This window comes from Bos taurus, chromosome X, assembly GCF_002263795.3.
Source record: "Bos taurus isolate L1 Dominette 01449 registration number 42190680 breed Hereford chromosome X, ARS-UCD2.0, whole genome shotgun sequence".
Classification (NCBI taxonomy): Eukaryota; Metazoa; Chordata; class Mammalia; order Artiodactyla; family Bovidae; genus Bos; species Bos taurus.
This window is the reverse complement of record NC_037357.1, coordinates 135360836-135369872: the sequence shown is the minus strand read 5'-3', so window position 1 is coordinate 135369872 and position 9037 is coordinate 135360836.

Below are 9037 nucleotides of genomic sequence, written 5' to 3'. Positions count from 1 at the left end.
CTCATTTCTCAGCTATTTGTAAGGCCTCCTCAGACAACCATTTCAACATTTTGCATTTCTTTTTTGGGGGGATGATTTTGGCTACCGCCTCCTGTACAATGTTACGAATCTTTGTCCATAGTTCTTCAGGCACTTTGTCTACCAGATCTAATCCCTTGAATCTATTTGTCGCCTGCACTATATAATCAACCATGAGGGATTTGATTTACATCATACCTGAATGGTGTACTGGTTTTCCATACCGTCTTCAATTTGAGCCTGAATTTTGCAAAAAGGAGCTCATGATCTGAGCCACAGTCAGCAGTAACCTCAGATATGCAGATGTACCCCTCTAATGGCAGAAAGCAAAGAGGAACTAAAGAGCCTCTTGGAGAAAGTGAGAGGAGAGTGAAAGAGCCGGCTTAAAACTCAACTTTCAGAAAGCTAAGATCATGGCATCTGGTCCCATCACTTCATGGCAAATAGATGGGGAAACAATGGAAACAGTGACAGACTTATTTTGGGGGGGCTCCAAAATCACTGCAGATGGTGACTGCAGCCGTGAAATTAAAAGACGCTTGCTCCTTGGAAGAAAAGCAATGCAAACCTAGACAGTGTATGAAACAGCAGAGACATCACTTTGCCAACAAAGGTCCATCTAGTCAAAGATATGTTTTTTTCCAGCAGTCATGTATGGATATGAGAGCTGGACCATAAACAAGGTTGAGTGTCAAAGAATTGATGCCTTCAAACTGTGATGCTGGAGAAAATTCTTGAGAGTCCCTTGGACAGCAAGGAGATCAAGCCAGTCAATCATAAAGGAAATCAACGCTGAATATAGGAAGGACTGATGCTGAAGCTGAAGCTCCAGTGCTTTGGCCACCTGATGCGAAGAACTGACTCGTTAGAAAAGACCCTGATGCTGGGAAAGATTGAAGGCAGGAGGAGAAGGGAACGACAGAGGATGAGATGGTTTGATGGCATCACCGACTCAATGGACATGAGTTTGAGTGAACTCCAGGAGTTGGTGGTGGACAGGGAGGCCTGGCGTGCTGCAGTCCATGGGGTCGCAAAGAGTCCGACGTAACTGAACAACTGAACAACGACGTGGGATCTAATTCCCCGCCCAGGGGTTGAACCCTGGCCCTTTGAGTTGGGAGCTCAAAGTCTTAGCCACTGAAGCACCAGGGAAGTCCCCAGAATAATGCCAGATCTCTGGGGAAAACAGCTCCTAGCTCTTGGATTGTCCATGGCTGGCGGGTGGGGTGGGGTTGGGGGTTTGGTCAGGAGCTTCATTCCTAGGAAGCACAGAACTCAACCACAGGGCTCACCCGGGAACCTAAGACTTGAGGCTACAATTATGCAAATCCATCTATTGTTGACCCAAGTACAGGCTATTGATTGTTGCCCTTGGACTTTGCCTGTGAATCCTGAAGACGGCCTTCCTGTCTCTGGATATCTACCTCTATTCCACGCTTGTCCTCCTAAGCCCTTTCAATCTAATTGCTTTGCTTGTACTATAATCTGACATCAGAGAATAATAGCTCGCGTACAAATTGCCCCACTTCTCGGGAAACCTGCGCTACTATATAATTGAAAACGTTTCAAGTCTCTTGCAAAGCTGTTATGAAGCACTTGGGTTTGAACTATTTTTGTCTATTACTTGGGCTGGCACTTCTCTTTAAGAGCTTCCTATATCCCCAACAGAAAGAGGGGTCGTTTTGAAGGAACCAAGAGGGAAGCTACCTGCAGTGTTGAGTGGGCACGCCAAAGGGGCTTCTTCCCTGGTGAAAATGGAAGATGAGCTTTAGAAGCAGCTTCCCTGGTGCCTGGTGGTGGTGTTTTAGTCGCTCAGTTGTGTCCGACACTTGCGACTCCCTGGGCTGTAGCCCGCCAGGCTTCTCTGTCCAAGGGATTCTCCAGGCAAGAATACTGGAGTGGGTTGCCATTTCCTTCTCCAAGGCATGAAAGTGAAAAGTGAAAGTGAAGTCACTCAGTCGTCTCCGACTCTTCACGACCCCATGGACTGCAGCCTACCAGGCTCCTCCGCCCATGGGATTTTCTAGGCAAGATTACTGGAGTGGGGTGCCATTGTCTTCTCACTGATGCCTAAAATTGGTCAAAAGCGGTCAGAAATGGATGCCAAAAGCTCAGCTTTTCTGCACACCGATGCCAAATCAAACGTCAGAGATAGAGTTTCGGTTGAAGGAGAGAAAAGAGTGGCTTTTATTGTTTGGCCAGGCAATGGGGGATACAGCGGGTTCCTGCCTCGAAAAACTATGTGTGCCTACTTGGAGAGGACAGTGAGGAGTTTTATCATAATGAAGGAAGAAACAGACAGAACAGAATCTGTCTTGAAAGCAGGAACCCATCTTAGGCCGGACTGTGGATTTGAGCTCTATGCCCAGTGTCTATGGAAGCGACATACCAACTGGAAAACCAAACCCCTGAACGAAAGAGCCCCAGGGCTCGTATCTAGACTCTCAGTCGCCTAAAAGAATACCCTAATTGTCTGAGTAACCAAATAGAATCATACATTCTATTATGCTTATTGGGGTATGACCACAGGCCTGTTGATAATTGTCCACTGTTAACTACCTAGGCTTAAGGCGCATGAATCACGGGTTAACTTTGAGTGTATCTTTCTCTTCCTTTGTTCAGACTAGTTTCAGGGAGTTTGGGGAGATGGATTTGGACATGTACACTTAGGGTATATCAGGTTTTCACAAAAACAGGTCGCAGTCCTTGGCTAAGAGGAGACTCTGCCTTGGGCCCGCTGGTGTAATCAACTGCACTCCACGATCTGCGTTGTCCTTCTGAGTGAGGTTGTCTCCTAGAACATGTGGCTGCAGCAGTAATGGTTCATAAAGGGCGTGATCAGCTGGTGGACCTTCCTTTGACGGATTACTCGTGAGGTAACTAGGAGTCAGCATCATCAACCTTGAGTTCCAACTGGTCTGGGGTCTACACACGTGTGGACACAATACGACCAGTAGTCGTCAACCTGTCCCACCTGGAGGGGTTTCAGTATCTGCAAAACAGCTCAAAGGTATCGTCGTGTGTATCCCTTGATGGGGAACCAGGACGATGCGTCGAGCCTGCTCTTGGCTTTTTGTTCCTTCTTGGTCTCCCATCCCTTCCCTTCCCTAATTAGCCATGGCTTCCATCTGCCCTTTGGAACTCAGAGAAACTCAGGTAGGTTCAATCTTGGACGGTGAGCAGTGGCCCGAAGCCAGATCTTGATTCCCCTGCCCAGGGAATCGAACCTGGGCAGCCTGGATGAAAACGAGGAATGCTAGCCACCAGACCAGCAAGGGCTTAGAGGCTCGAAGCTGTTTCTCCCTGGATCTCCGCTCCCCCGTGAAAAATGCGTTTATCACGGAGGCCGAAACTGTCAGTGTGGGTGCAACGTTGATTCTTCGAGACGTAGCACAGCAACAAGTGGGAGAGCACACAGAGAAGCAGTGGGTTTAGTTGAGAGCAAGGCAGAGTGGCACACGCCCAGAGAGAAAGGGTGTGGGCATCCGCCCTTGTGAACAAGAGTGCAAAGAGGTGGTTACATTGTTTATTTATGTAGGTCAGTTCTTCCGGGTCTTTGTCTTCCTTCCGGCCAAGTATCTGGCTTCTCTGTCCACACCCGACCCACCCTGGCACCCTCCCCTGGGTGCCCACACACCCCCCAGCTGAGATGGATCTTGCAGTGAAAACTTCTGGGAGGGGCGTGACTCATTATGGGCTGGCCTTGGCCCCTAACTTTTGACCCACAAGGAGCCTTTCCTCATGTGTGTAGTGTCTCCTTTGTCCCCAAAGGGGAGGGGAACGGAGACCCCTTAATCCCTTACTTAATCCCTCGCACAACATTATGCCCCTTTGTCTTTGCCATGACTCTTACCTTGAGGTGTTTGCAAGAGACAAAGGCTGGCTATTTACCCTGCTTCTGTTGTTACTTCCACTTCCGAGGGGCCATTAGAAGCCTAACTGTAAATGCCCCAACTGGAGCCCAGGTATCTCTTGTCTCAGTAAATGCAAACAGCAGCCTGTCTGTAAATGCCTAACCTCTAGCCCGTCTGTCTCCTACATGAATGAAAGCTGTTTGCTATAATCAAAGAAATTTGGGGGGGACCCAGAAAGGCCTGGTGCCCAGTAACCCCTCAGGGTGCTTCTCGGTCTCAGAATGTGCCTTGGGACCCAGACCAAGGACTAGGTCCTTGTGAGGCAGGAGATAGGTGGACCCCAGTATGAGCATCTGGAATCTTTCCCCCGTGGACAGATACTCCAGAAGAGGAGGGAGGAGAAGCCAAACCATGCCCAGAAAGGAGATGTTGTTGTTCAGAAGCTCAGTCATGTCTGACTCTTTGTGACCCCATGGACTGCAGCACGCCAGGCTTCCCTGTCCATCACCAACTCCTGGAGCTTGCTCAAACTCATGTCCATTGAGTCGGTGATGCCATCCAACCATCTCATCCTCTGTTGCCCCCTTCTCCTCCTGCCCTCAATATTTTCTTTTCCACTTCTTCGCTTTGGGTGGCCAGAGTATTGGAGTTTCAGCATCAGTCCTTCCGATGAATCTTCAGGGTTAATTTCCTTTAGGATGGACTGGTTGGATCTCCTTGCAGTCCAGGGGATTCTCACAGGTCTTCTCCACCACCACAATTTGAAAGCATCAATTCTTCTGTGCTCAGCCTTCTTATGGTCCAGCTCTCATGTCTCTGCATGACTGTTTTCTTGGTGAAGGCTAATCCAGGCAGAGCCGGCGACAGCTGTTCTCCAGGGGATATGCCAAGATCAAAAGCTGGAAAGTAAGAGACGTTTGTAAAACGTCTTAACATCGTTCCTTTCATCCCGTAAACCTCACCTTCTCCTGAAGTTTCTCTCTCTCTCTCCTGTCAGTCACCAGAGTTTATCATCCTCTGATGCAAGCCAGCCCTTCTTTTCTGTATTTGCCGACTCCATAAACCCTGAGTGATCACCCCTCTTCCGTAAGCCCTGAGTGATCACCCCCTCTTGGACACCTGCTCTGGGGAAGTGATGAGCGCTGGTAATCAACAGTTGTTCTTTTCTCTTGTCAGCTGCTTAGTCTTTATCAGACTTCCCTGGTGGTCCAGTGGTTAAGGCTCTGAACCTCTGTTGTGGGGGTGTTTGGTTTAATTCCCAGTTTTTATATAAAAACTGCCCGTCATGTTTTCCCACCCAGATCCTCGCCCTCTGCAGCATCAGTACCATCCTCAGTCCTTATTTTTACCCTACCCAAGATGACATCATCCTTCATTTTTTATTTTCTCTCTTCACCACTGCACAGCTGGGTACTTTCCCTGTCAGCTGAGCTCTCGAGCGTTGCGAGGGTGAAAAGCTAAGCTGAAGGTCTTCCTTGATTTAGCATTTCAAGAGCTTGCTGTTGTTTGTGCATTTGCTTGGTCATGTCTGACTCTTTGCAACCTTGTGGACTATAGCCCCCCGCCCACCCCCTGCCGCAGGCTCCTCTGTCCTTGGGATTTCCCAGGCAAGAATACTGGAGTGGGTTGCCCTTTCCTTCTCCAAGGGATCTTCCCCAAGCCAGGTTTTGAGCTCGCATCTCCCACACTGGCAGGTGTATTCTTTACCACAGAGCCACCTGGGAAACCATTTTAAGAGCCACCATCTTCCTAATTATACTTTCCTAGGGGCAAACCCAGCTACATGTGTGAATAAAGGCAAATTGACTGCAACTTGATGCACAAGTCTGATGAGTAATCCAGGTAAATTTGGGATTTATCTATTGAACAAAAACTACCTTTAGTTAATGGAGAAGATGTTCATTTGGCATGTAATTGTCCTCTGATTTCCAATATTGTAAACTTCCCGCTGATCTGCTTTTTATGGTAACAGCGAGTGTTGTTTAAGTCTTCACATGTATTAAAAGCGAAACCCAGGAGTTATTATGCTCCTACTGTGATAAAGAAGACAGACAGTCCTTTGGGGTGGAGATCAGGTTCCCTGTGTGGTAATGTAAGCAAACCAGTACACAAGGTCCAATTTGTTGGAAAAGCCAGTGGATGGGTTCATTCAAGACTGTGGCTGAGATGAATGTTTTTGAGTACTCAGGGGCGGGGAGGCTCAAATTACACCACAGTCAAAGCTAAAAATATTTACAGTTTCTGTTCCTCAGAAGACAACACTGAAGGAGTGAAGTGAAAGTCGCTCAGTCGTGTCCGACTCTTTGCAGCCCCGTGGACTATACAGTCCATGGGATTCTCCAGGCCAGAATACTGGAGTGGGTAGCGTTTCCTTTCTCCAGGGCATCTTCCCAACCCAGGGATCGAACCCAGGTCTCCCGCATTGCAGGCGAATTCTTTACCAGCTGAGCCACCAAGGAAGCCCCTTAAAGGAAGCTCACTTAAAAGAGTGAGAAATATATAAATTAATATATATATAATATATGTATGTATATACATATATATATATGTGCTGGATGTATAAACAATATATGTCAGTGTCAAAAATGTAGAAAACTCTATTGAAATATGGGCCTGAATAGACGCTTTTCTTTTTTTTTTGACTATACCGCCTGGAATCTTAAGTTCTGTAACCAGAGATTGACCTGTGTCCCATGCAGTGGAAGCACAGAGTCTTAACCACTGGACTCCCAGGGAAGTTCTTGAATAGACAGTTTCCAAACAGACTGTTTAGGGAATCCCTTCAGCTGTCCAGTGCTTAGGACTCAGCACTTCCACTGACTGCCATGGGCCTGGGGTTCAATCCCTGGTCGGGGAAGTAAGATCCCGAAAGCTGCACGGTACACCCCAAAATAAAAGCAATAACAATAAAATTAAGAAGAGTGTCTAAGAAACTCACTCAGTCGTGTCTGACTCTTTGCGACCCCATGGACTATACTATAATGCCATGGACTATATATGTCCATGGCATTCTCTAGGCCAGAATCCTGGAGTCGGTAGCCTTTCCCTTCTCCAAGGGAATCTTCCCAACCCAGAGATCGAACCCAGGTCTCCTGCATTGCAGACAGATTCTTTACCAGCTGGGCCACAAGGGAAGCTCAAAGAGTATCTAAATAACCAATAAACATTAAAAACTTCTGAAGTTTGTTAGTCATCAGGAAAAGGCAGATTGAAAACACGGTCTGACGGCACTGTATTACCACCAGAATCTAAAACAAAGAAAAAACAGGCAACATCAAGTGCTGGCGAAGATGGGGGGCAACGAGAACTCTCTCACGGTGTACAAATTGGTCAGGAAGGAAAACTGCTCAGCCGTCCCCTCTAAAGGAAAATGTATACCCTAAACTGAGCAATTCCATGCATAGAAATCCACATTTCATCCTCATTGACGTGGAAAAGAATTTTTCTAACAGCACTATTTATAATCCCCTCAAGAGCCCCTGGAGAAGAGATAAGCTACCCACTCCAGTACTCTTGGGCTTCCCTGGTGGCTCAGCTGATAAAGAATCCACTTACAATGCAGGAGACCTGGGTTCGATCTCTGCGTTGGGAAGATCCCCTGGAGGAGGGAAAGGGTACCCACTCCAGTATTCTGGCCTGGAGAATTCCATGGAGTGTATAGTCCACGGGGTCGCAAAGAGTGGGACAAGACTGAGCGACTTTCACTTTTAAAGAAGAAACCCATTCAAATGTCTCTCCATAGTAAATGAAATAAGCAAACCTTCAGTAGATATTGATGAAGGAAGAGTCTTAAGGGCTAAGTGATGATGAGTTGAATTTCATCCCTGGAGTGGTCTGAGTTGGCAGCTGCTCCTGTTAGCATCATGCACGTTCCTTTAGTATACAATAAGTATATCTTTTTGAGCTTGCATGTTTATCTTCCTCCTTATTCATCGGTACACATATATATTTATTTTCCCTGGGCTTCTCTGGTGGCTCAGATGGTAAAGAATCCACCTACAATGCAGGAGACCTGGGTTTAATCCCTGGGTTGGGAAGATCCCCTGCAGAAGGAATAGGCTACCCACTCCAGTATTCTTGGGCTTCCCTGGTGGCTCAGCTGGTAAAGAATCCTCTCGCAATGCAGGAGACCTGGCTTTGATCCCTGGGTCAGGAAGATCCCCTGGAGGAGGAAATGACAACCCACTCCAGTGTTCTTGCCTGGACAATCCCATGGACAGAGGAGCCTGGCGGGCTACATACATACAGTCCATGAGGTTGCAAAGAATCGGACCCCACTGAGCGACTGAAAGTACAATACATATTTTATGTACCAAACCCAGTGCTTGAACTGTCTTGAGTGCGTGTCTGCTGGGATGAAAGTGTTGTAAAGCGATTACTCAGATGGTGGAAGTGTAGCCTGCTGCTTTTTTCCCTTGGCGCTATATTCAAAGGGTCCTTTAAACACTTTAGAAGGAGATTTAATGACAAGAGAGAGGATCTGCCAGTGAAGTCACTCACACTTATGTTGCCTAATTGGCTTTCGCGACGGCACAAGATGAATGAGTTGTGGGGAATGACAATTGAAGGTCTCTCATCCCCGTATTAAGAGATGCTGTAAGCTGGTGGTAAGAGGCGTCTCAGATAGTGAAGCCCTTGGCTGGTGTCCTTGACCTCTATTTACTGCTTCTGCGAGGCAAACTCTTCAGTGAAGGACCCTTGTCTCTGGAAGCGTCCCACTGTCTGGAAGGCAAGCCAGCTGTCTTTGAGAGGAGGAGCTGATAAGGATCATTGTTTATTAAATAATAATAATAATAGTATACTAATTCGGAGCTTTGAAACTGTCTCCCCTGGAGTTGTGGAAGCCCGCAGTCCTGGTGCACAAAAGCTACTTATCAAGGCATCCTTGCAGAGAATACGTGTGCTTAATTTGAGGCGTAAAAATGCCTTTTTAAAAAATGTGTTTTTTCATTTTCTGGCCATACTGCAAGGTGTGTGGGATCTTAGTTCTGTGACCAGGGATCGAACTCACACCCTTGTGTTGGAAGTATGGACTGTTAACCCCTGGACCACCAGGGAAATTCTGTTTTTAAAAAAAAAGCCTTTTTTTTTTTTAGACAGATTTATATATTCAACAGTACGTGAACTGAAAAATTCCAGATGTGCAAGCTGTGTTTAGAAAAGAC